Consider the following 11,362-nt stretch of genomic DNA (forward strand, 5'->3'; position numbering starts at 1 on the left):
TTCAATAAACTTAAGGCATGTTTCACCACTGCATCCATCCTCATTATCCCTGATCCAGATCGCCAGTTTGTGGTGGAGGTGGATGCGTCGGACTCGGGAATTGGAGCCATTTTGTTGCAGAGGAGTCCCAAAGACGGAAGGATCCACCCGTGTGCTTTCCTGTCTAGTAAGCTAACCCCGGCAGAGAGAAACTACGACTTGGGGGATCGCGAACTGCTGGTGGTCAAGACTGCTATGGAGGAGTGGTGGGACTGGCTGGAGGGCTCACAAGTACCGTTTGTGGTCCTCACCGACCACAAAAACCTACAGTACCTGAGGACCGCGAAGCGGTTGAACGCTCGCCAGGCCAGGTGAGCTCTCTTCTTCACCCGCTTCCGCTTCACTCTGTCCTTCCGCCCAGGTTCCAAGAACGGCAAGCCGGACGCCCTCTCACGTATCCTCGAGGGGGAGTGCACGAAATCAGTAGTGGCTCCTATCCTGCCAGAGGCGTGCGTTGTGTCCGGCTTCATCTGGGCGGTCGAGTCGTTGGGGAAGGAGGCCCTGGGAGAGACAGCGCCGCCTGCAGATTTTCCGTCTGATCACCTGTTCGTTGTTCTATCACTTCGGGGAGATGTCGACGGCCTGCCACCCGGTTATGGCAAAAACTCGTTCTATGGTCTAACAGAGATTCTGGTGGCCCAACCTCAGCAAAGACGTGAAGGAATTCGTCAATGCCTGCCCGGTGTGTGCGGCCAATAAGACGTCCCGTTTACGACCGGAGGGTGAGTTGCGGCCTCTGTCCATCCCTTTCCGCCCGTGGTCACACATCGCGTTGGACTTTGTCACCGGTCTACCGCGCTCTCAGGGAAACACAGTTGTGCTGTCTGTAGTGGACCGATTCTCCAAGATGGTTCACTTCGTGATACTTCCGAAGATCCCGTCGGGCCAAGCAGACAGCCGAGCTGGTGTTGGATGAGGTCGTCGGCTTCCACGGGTTCCCCCGGACATCGTCTCGAACAGAGGCCCGCAATTCAGCACCCGCTTCTGGAAGGAATTCTGCACCCTCATCGGCGCTTCGGCTAGTCTAACTTCGGGCCATCATCTAACGGCCAAACAGAGAGGGTAAATCAGGATTTAGAGACCAGACTTCGATGCTTGGCATCTAGGGACCAGAGCACGTGGAGCCAGCACCTCAAATGGGTTGAGTACGCCCACAACTCCCTACCCTCCGCCTCAACAGGTATGGTTCTGCTCCACATTGTGCACGACTATCCTCCCTCTCTGTTTCCTTTATTGGCCACAGACTCCACGGTGCCGTCGGCCCTGGCAGTGGTACGCCGCTGCAAAGCGACCTGGGAGGCAGCCCGGAGGATGCTGCTGCGCATGGGCAACATCTACAAGTCTGCAGCGGACCGCAAGAGGAGAGCCACAACAGAACTCAGGGTGGAGCAGCGAGTGTGGATCTCCACCAAGGATCTCCCGCTGCGGATGGAATACTGCAAACTTGCTCCCAGGTTCGTTGGTCCGTTCGCGATCACCAAAATCATTAACCCGGTCGCCGTATCACTTAGACTACCCAGGTCGATGATGTGCACCCTACGTTCCACGTCGGCAGACTACGCCCGGATCGTCCTTCGCCGCTGTCGCGGGTGCGGCCAAACACCCCCCCCCCCCCGCATGGTGGACGGCGGGCCAGTGTACACAGTGCGCCGGTTGCTGTCTTCCCGCCGCAGAGGAAGGGGGTTCTAATACCTGGTGGAGTGGGAGGGATACGGACCGGAGGAGCGCTCTTGGATCCCCTCGCGCTTCATTGTGGACCCCACCCTCATCAAGGACTTCCACGCAGGCCATCCAGACACACCTGGGCCGTCAGGAGCCGGCCGTTGAGGGGGGGGGGTACTGTCATGTTCCTGGCATCCTGCCCAGGCTGGGCATGGCCAAATAAATAATTGGCACACACCTGCACCCCTTTTCGGGTGATTACACCCGGTACTTATAGGACACGGGGGACAATTAGTCCTCCGCCAGATCGTTGATTCCCATGCCTCGTTCCCGCACTCCTGTAAACCTGACCTACCGTGTACCGACCTTCCCCTGTTCCCTGACCATCCTAGTAAGCCTACCTCTTCTGATACTGCTGTTTTTCCTGACTGACTCGCTGATCATTGACCACGGACCGAATAAAGGCTTTCTGTACACTACCTGTTTGCCTCTGGAGTTGTGCATTTGGGTCCGCCCTCGAGCCTCGTTTGTGACAGAACCTCTCTCCTTGAATTTGTTGATGATCTGATAAATGCTTGATTTCGGTACAATCTGACTAGCACCTATACCTATGCCAGTAAAGCACTTTTTGTGCATCTTCATGTTGACTGGACCTATTTACTTGTCATCATGGTTAACTGAGGAAGAAAAATGATTTCAAGCCCTACCCACCTGTTAAAGCTGTTACTCTAACAAATCAAGCATGACAAAGTGATCTCACTCCTTTTCCTCATCAACACTCTCATCTCTGTTAACGAGACAATTACTGACACTGTCTAATGGTATACATTTAAATACATAGATTGATTGGCCACTAATTGCCTTGAGGTTTTATCTTGAAGAACCGCGGGAAAAAAAGCTGTTCTTTTTCACATCAGTCACAAAACTGTGAATGGTGTGGTCATTACAGGAGGTGGTTGAGAGTTATTAATGTGTGAAGTCAATGTATTTATTGTTTTTACTAAGCACTTCTCCTTATGATCACATAAACGATGTTGAGTAATAGCAGATCTGTGCTGGTCTCGACTAATCTTTATAATAAATCCCAGGTCTGATTGGTCAGAGACAAAACCAAGATCTTCAAAATGTGATCTGTTACAACATGAGATCGAACATCTTTTTTTTTTTTTTTTAAACGAACGATGGCGCGTTAGGGATGACTGTTACTCTCGTGAGAACAGAAGCGAAAGTGTATCAGATCACAATATCCTTCTCCACAATGTCATTAACTTCAGTCGTGCTCTCCAGAAACATAAAGATCGCCCCATTCACACCTCCTTCACCAAACACTACACCATTGGGATGAGTTTGAAGGTGTCTGCCATTGGCATTGAGTTGCCACCCAGAGAAATGACTCGCACTAATCCTTAACCAGAAAAATCTCCCATAAACAAAACTCATAAACATATACTGTACTGCTTAGAAGAAAGAAGGTGATCAAAAGAATGATAATTTACTCCCAAAATTTTCAAAACAAAAATCAGCACAAGAGACGTGTACAGTAAGTTAATGTACTAGAATTTAGGTATCTTGACGTAGATTTGATATAGATGAGTATGCAGTATGCACAGTGGCGTTACTGAAGATAAAACCAAACACAGAACACTCCTACATCCAGGCTATTAAACAGTGGATGATAATATTTTGATTGATCCCATGATGACAGTAGAGCTGATTCTAAAATTTGCTGACTAAGCATGATACTATATTGCTTTGGGAGTTTTCTTTTCTGTTTGATTTGTATGAATATGTGTGTGGCAAAGCCTGGTGCCAAGTTCCCAACCTAATTTTGTCTCCCTACCTTAATTATTTCACCCCCTTCTCATGAGGCCAGTAATACAAACAGTGTGAAAGAAGAATTTACAACTACTATGCGTATGTGCATGTGTGTCTTTGCGTGTGTGTGTGTATGCGTGCACGCAATACAATGTATGATGTTTTCAAGTGCTGCCTTTCCACTAATCGTCTTTCCCTTTTGACTTGACTCTGTGTAGTGATTCATCCATCACTCCCCTTCTCATGAGGCCAGTAATACAAACAGTGTGAAAGAAGAATTTACAACTACTGTGTGTGTGTGTGGTGTGTGTGTGTGTGTGTGTGTGTGTGTGTGGTGTGTGTGTGTGTGTGGTGTGTGTGTGGTGTGTGTGTGTGTGTGTGTGTGTGTGTGTGTGTGCGTGCGTGTGTGTGTGTGTGTCTGTGCGTGGGTGTGTGCATGCAGAACAATGTATAATGTTTTCAAGTGCTGCCTTTCCACTAATCATCTTTCCATTTTGACTTGACTCTGTTTAGTGATTCTTCCATCTCTCTCTGTCTTGTACATTTTCTGCTCTAACTCCTGTTAGTGGACCGGTTAATAGCTGAAAAACCCTGAATAACTCTCTCGGCGGTCAAACAAAATGGGGCTGCTTTTATTTTTATTTATTTATTTTATTGCATTTTTTTTGTTCACGATGTCTCTAACTGTCTGTCGATTTGTCTCTCGATCTTTTTTCTCTGTCTCTCCGTACAGTATACCGCGTGGAGAACTATGTATTACGCACGTCATTTTCACCATTTGAATTTTAAGCATTTTTTTTCCTACGTAGATAAATTTTCAAGGTGAATGGATTCATGCACAGCAAGTGCTGTGTACTGTATTTCTGTAATGTATAGGTGTGGTCCAAAGGGATCAGTACTCTACATTTATCGATTAAACCAACTACGCTTGATTGGTATCGGCTGACAATTAGCATTTTATGCTGATCGAGTGATTGAGTTAAACATCATAATTCGCCAATCTGATCAATGGCAGAGTTGATCAGCTCGACATAAGGTTTTTACTCTGTGTCATAGTCATGGACAGTATATTTGAATCCCATGATGTAATGTTGGTTTGATCTGAATTATTTGAATATAGTGAAGAAAATAAGTAGTTGAACACCCTGCTGTAATGCAAGTTCTCCCACTGAGAAATCATGGAGGGGTCTGAAATTTTCATTGTAGGTGTATATCCACTGCAAAAGAGATCATCTAAAAAGCAAAATACAGTAATCACAATGTATTATTTTTTTAATGATTTATTTGTGTGATAGAGCTGCAAATAAATATTTGAACACCTATCAGCTACAATTCTGACCCTCAAAGACGTGTTAGTCAACCTTTAAAAATCCACCTCCACTACATGTATTATCCTGGATCAAACGCACCTGTGTGAGGTTGATAGCTGCATAAAGACACCTGTCAACCCCATACAGTAAGTAAGACTCAAACTTGTAACATGGCCAAGAGCAAAGAGCTGTCAAAAGGCACCAGAGACAAAATTGTACAACTCCACACAGCTTGAAAGGGCTATGGAGAAATTGTGTTTGCTTGGCCTCTCTCTCCAGAGCGTTTTTATGTATTCCTGCTACCCTGCCCCAACTTGGACATCTATGGAGAGTGTATGATGCAGATCACCCATGAGAACATTTACCTCTGGGACATTCACAATCCCTGTACCAAATTGATCACCTGGCCACTCTGCTCCTTGCGACGCTATGGACGTGACGCAACTCATTTCACCTTTGAAACAGGAAGGTAAGATTTCATGCTTAGTGTGATGCAGTTTTTCATTCCAGTCTTTGGGATGGAGCAATTGGTATGATACATATAACGAACAGAATTTCAATAATGTTTCAGTGTTCACCTCATCTTTGCACTAATCATCTCACTTGTGAACCTTGTCTGCATCAGATTTCACTATACACTAAACACTATAGTATTTCTACTAGAGTGAAACCATCAATGTCTATGTGTGTTTACACACACACACAGTGGCTATGGAAAGTATTCAGACCCATGAATCCATCCACCCATTTTCTCCCACTCATCCTAGCCAGTCTCTGGACCTAAACCCAATAGAAAATCTTTGGAGGGAGCTGAAACTTGGTGTTTCTTAGCGACAGCCCAGAAACCTGTCTGATCTAGAGAAGATCTATGTGAAGGAGTGGGCCAGAATCCCTACTGCAGTGTGTGCAAACCTGGTGAACAACTACAGGAAACGTTTGACCTCTGTAATTGCAAACAAAGGCTACTGTACCAACTTGGAATATAGCAGGGTGTTCAAATAGTTATTTTCTTCACTGTACAGGACCTGACAGTATTTTGATTCTCTCTTTGAAGTATACACAAGTATAAACAGTGAATCAACAAGTCATTTAAATTGACATATTGCTCCATTTTGTGATTCGATCGGTGTTTTCTTAAACAATCTGATCAGCCCCAAAAATCCTGATCGTGTAAACCCTAGTAATTATTAGATGACTTCTTTAGAAGAAATGGGTCATAAAAGAGTGGAAACTGACTCTGAAAAGTCACAAATGATCAGAAGTCTGTCAGAAGGATGCAGCAATTTTGAAATATGTGCAATTTTGGGGGTGATCACAGAACTATTAAACATTTAGTGCCAAATACCCCAAAATGTCTTAAGAGAAAAAGGCATATCTTAACTGCCATGCATTGGACCAGGGTTGCTCAAGGCAGTTTTAGTCAATCGCGTGACAGCGTGCACAAAAACAAAACGAAAAAAAAAACCAGCCCATCATCCATCTCGCCACTTGATTCAGGTGTGGCCAATATGAAAATACTTTTATTTCATTTGTGTGTGTGTGTGTGTGTGTGTGTGTGTGTGTGTGTGTGTGTGTGTGATCAGATGAGAGGGAAATTTTCACTGCATTATTTTTTAAAATAATGTAAATCAAATTATGTTTAACTTTTTTTATATGTGTTACAAGGCGGTACGGGATGGAACACTGGAGCAACTGTAAAGTGTTGGCCTCAAAATTCTCAGGACCCTGGTTCAATCCCGACCTCGCCTGTGTGAAGTTTGCATGTTCTCTCTGTGCCTGCGTGAGCTTTCTTCGGGCACTCCGGTTTCCTCCCACATCACAAAAATGTGCAACATTAATTAGACACTCTAAATTGAAGTGCAGCGGCACCGTGGAGCAGCTGGAAAGCGTTGGCTTCATAGTTTTGAGGAAGTGGGTTCAATCGCAGCCCACGCTCTGTGAAGTTTGCATGTTCTCCCCATGCCTGCGTGGGTATTCTCCCAGCACTCCGGTTTCCTCCCACATCCTAAAAACATGGAACAATAATTGGACACTCTAAATTGCCCCTAGGTGTGATTGTGAGTGCGGCTGTTTGTCTCTATGTGCCCTGCGATTGGCTGGCAACCAGGTCAGGGTGTACCGCCTCCTGCATGTTGACAGCTGGGATAGGCTCCAGCACTCCCGTGACCCTTGTGAGGATAAGCGGTTATGAAAATGGATGGATGGATATGTTTGTTGTTCTGTTTAATTGGTCACTTCTGTCTAGCAAGTTTCCTAAAGCTCTGAAAATAGTTGCTATTAAGCCTCTTCTCAAAAACAGGATGGACAATTCCATGTTAGCAAGCTATTGACCCATCTCAAATCTCCCTTCCATAGCCAAGATTCTTGAGAAAGTTATTTTTAATCAACTCGGCAATTTTTTGAATTTGCACAAAAAAATGAATAAGTTGCCAACAGAGATGACATAAGCCCCAAGTGTGAATGTTTTTAAATCCAGGTTGAAGACTCCTTTTTTTCCACAGGCTTTTTAGAGTATTTCCACTTTTTAATCATATTTCTTGCACTGTACACTTTTTTAATTGTGCTTTTTTAAAAATACATATTTTGTCATTTTTATTGTTTTTATCCCATTTTTAATGTTTTATCTCTATTGTTTTCAAATAATTCTAATCATGTAAAGGACATTGAGTTACCTTTTGTACGAAATACACTATACAAATAAATTTGCTTTGCTTATTCATGCCAGTGGCAGGTAGTGTAAGGCAGAACAATTAAATGCCATTCCTCTGGTAAAAGGTACAATCAACCTTGATTTCCACCTGTTAATAATAGAATAAGTCATGATTTAGTGCAAACATATAAGCATTGTGTACAACTAAACAAGCCTCCATTTCACACATGATTTAGTACATTTTTGACTAAATTGAGGCAAAATTATTATTTAAGTATTAACTTAATACTTTTTTCTATTTTTTTGGGTGGTTTACTGTGAGATTGGCTGACAAAATGTAAAATGTTCAAGGGGAATTATGCTTTTTCCAAGTCAAAGTACTTGCTTTAATACTTGCTTTTCTTTTATAGCGATAAGAGATTGAAGGTCCAATGCACGAGCCCACACGCACAAACACACAGCATCCTGTGCACTTGCCTTCAATAACACACGTGAATAATGAATGATAATGTTGAGCTCCTCACTCTTCAATAAATATGTCCGTCAATGTGTCCATTTATGCTCTCTCTCGCTCTCTCTCTCTCTCTCTCTCTCTCTCTCTCTCTCTCTCTCTTCCTTAGTAATGGCAATTAGTAAGCGCAGGGAAGACTCGTCTCCTGAAGAGTGAAAGAAAAGAGCAGAGACCAGGGAGAATACACTGGAGAGACAAAAGACACCGACTAAGAGCTCAAATTCTTACACATACGGAGCAAAAGTAAACAGGAGGGGAGTGAGCAAAAAAGGAAAAAGCAGATTTATGTCAGAGAGGACTGAAACTCAAGGACAAATTGAATCTCCACCGCATTCAATTCGGGGAGCGAGGGAAACATTTAGATGATCTCAAGAGATGGCCTCCAATTTCAACGATATTGTCAAGCAGGGCTATGTACGGATGCGCAGTCGAAAGCTTGGGGTAAGTTTTTTTTTCTTTATCACTTGATTTCTGCATTAATGTAAACAATCAGCATTGTTTTTAATCTAATGGACTATTTCTGCTTGCAAATATGATTCCTTCATTGCAGTGTAGGTTCCACAAGGTGGCTGTCATCACAGGATTACGACTGTTCTTGACCGGCGGTTGTTGTCCGCATTGTTCTCTTGTCACTCCCTCAGCTACTCAACCCCTCTATCTTTGTTTTCTGTTTATCTTCTCTATATACTGTCTTTCCATCCAAACTTCGCCTTCTGATGCAGTGTGTCTTTTTGTATACATATATGGAAAATCAATCTATAATATTGAACTTTCTATAAACAAGGCAGTAACAGTTAAATAGAATAGAAAGAATTTAACGGCTTGTGTATCACGATTGAATGCTGCAATCCAATTCATTGTGCTGCTCCTTCTGGTTTGTGGTTTGAGGTAGTACAGTACTGTATAACACAGTCACGTTAAGATAAGCAAAGAAGAATAGTACTTCTTCCTCTACAACTATAATAAGTGACTCTGTAAGATGCTGTAATATAAGTATATTTTTAGAGGATGAAGAATAGAGCGTGGCACGGTGGATCAGCTGGTAAAGCGTTGGCCTCACAGTGCTGAGGGCCCGGCTTTGATCCCAATCCCGCCTGTGTGGAATTTGCATGTTCTCCTGATGCCTATGTGGGTTTTCTCCGGGCACTCCAGTTTCCTCCCACATCCCAAAAACATGCAACATTATTTGGACACTCTAAATTGCCCCTTGGTATGATTGTGAGTGCGGCTGTTTGTCTCGATGTGCCCTGTGATTGGGTGGCAACCAGTTCAGGGTGTCCCCCGCCTTCTGCCCATTGACAGCTGGGATAGGCTCCAGCGCTCCCCGTGACCCTCGTGAGGGTAAGCGGTAAAAGAAAATGGATGGATGGATGGATAAAGAATAGATGCCAATGAGTACTTTTATATTATCTGTTTATGTGTATACCATGTACACCAGGTTGGATACGAAAGAAGGAGAAAATGATCCCGACAGGTTGGCCAGACAGAACGGTAGAGCTCGGAAGGATATGCAGCAGCTAAAGGGTGATTAAGGATAGCGATGGAAATGTGTTGACTGGTGCGAGTACTGTGCTACACTGATGGAAAGAATGCTTTGAGAAGTTGATGAATGAAGACAAGGAAGAGTAAAAGAGGCAAGTGTAAAGGACCAGGAAGTGGCAATGATTAGTAAGTGGGCACTATAAAGGCACTAACGAGGATGAAAAATGGAAAGGCAGTTGGTCCTGATGACATTCGTGGTGGTATGTAAGCAATTTGGAGCGGTGGCTGTGGAGTTTTTGACCAACTTATTTAACAGAATACTACCGGGTGAGAAGATACCTGAAGAATGAAGGAAAGGTGTGCTCATTCCCATTCTTAAGAACATTGGTGATGTGCAGAGATGTGGGAATTATAAAGGAATAAAGTTGATGAGCCACACAATGAACTTATGGGAAAGAGTAGTGGAGCCTAGACTCAGGACATAAGTATCTGCGAGGAACAGTACGGTTTCATGCCGAGAAAGAGTACTGCAGATGCATTATTTGCCTTGAGGATTCTAGTGGAAAAGTACAGTAAAGGTCAGAATGAGTTACACTGACTTTGGGGATCGAGAGAAAGCCCATGACAGAGTACCAAGAAAGGAACTGTGGTACTGCATGCATAAATCTGGTGTGGTGGAGAAATATGTTAGAATTGTACAGGACATGTATGAGGGCAACAGAACAGTGGTGAGGTATGCTGTCGGTGTGACAGAAGAATTAAAGGTGGAGGTGGGACTGCATCAGGCATCAGTTCTAAACCTCTTTCCTGTTTACTGTGGTAATGGATACGCTGACAGATGAGGTTAGATTGGAATCCCCTTTGAGCACGATATTCGCAGATGACATTGTGATCTGCAGTGAAAGCAGACAGCAGGTCGAGGAACAATTAGAAAGATGGAGGCATGCACTGGAAAGGAGGAGAATGAAGATAAAGATGAAGATTAGGGGGAAATGTGAGGCCCCAGTGAGAAAAGATCTCAAGGGATGGATGATTTCAAATACACAGCGTCAACAATCCAGAGCAATGGTAAGTTTGGAAAGGAAGTGGAAAAAATGGGTCCAAGCAGGTTGGAACAGTTGGCTGAAGGTGCCTGGTGTGTCATGTGACAGAAGAGTGTCTGCTAGGATGAAGGGCAAAGTTTACAAAACAGTGGTGAGGCCGGCCATGATGTACGGATTAGAGAAGGTGGCACTGAAGAGACAACAGGAAGCAAAGATGGAGGTGGCATAAATTAAGATGTTGAGGTTCTTTCTAGGAGTGAGCAGGTTGGATAGGATTAGAAATGAGCTCATGAGAGGGACAGCCAAAGTTGGATGTTTTGGAGACAAGGTTCGAGAGAACAGACTTTGATGGTTTGGACATGTCCAGAGGCAAGAGAGTGAGTATATTGGTGGAAGGGTGCTGAGGATGGAACTGCCAGGCAAAAGAGTGAGAGGAAGCCCAAAGAGAAGATTGATGGATGTTGTGAGGGAAGACACGAGGGCAGTTGGTGTTGGAGAGGAAGATGCAGGAGATAGGCTAAGATGGAAAAAGATGATACGCTGTGGCGACCCCTGACGGGACAATCCCAAAGGAAAAGAAGAAGATCTGTTTGTGTGGTCCTCCACCATATGATTTCAAATAGTTTATGCTTCTAAAACCACAACTAGCAATTCTAACTGGTCGCATGTGAATGGAGTTTTGCATTGTTTGTTTAGCTTTAATATGACCAGATTTTCCTCAAGGATTTTTTTTCATATCTTTAAAGATTGCCCACAAGGTACAGTATTAGCATAATGAACCTTCCATTGCCCCCTGAGCCCGGCGCCTAAATTCAGGGTAGATTAATTTAGGTGATATATGTCTCAATGG

Source organism: Syngnathoides biaculeatus, chromosome 3, assembly GCF_019802595.1.
Source record: "Syngnathoides biaculeatus isolate LvHL_M chromosome 3, ASM1980259v1, whole genome shotgun sequence".
In the NCBI taxonomy this organism is placed as follows: Eukaryota; Metazoa; Chordata; class Actinopteri; order Syngnathiformes; family Syngnathidae; genus Syngnathoides; species Syngnathoides biaculeatus.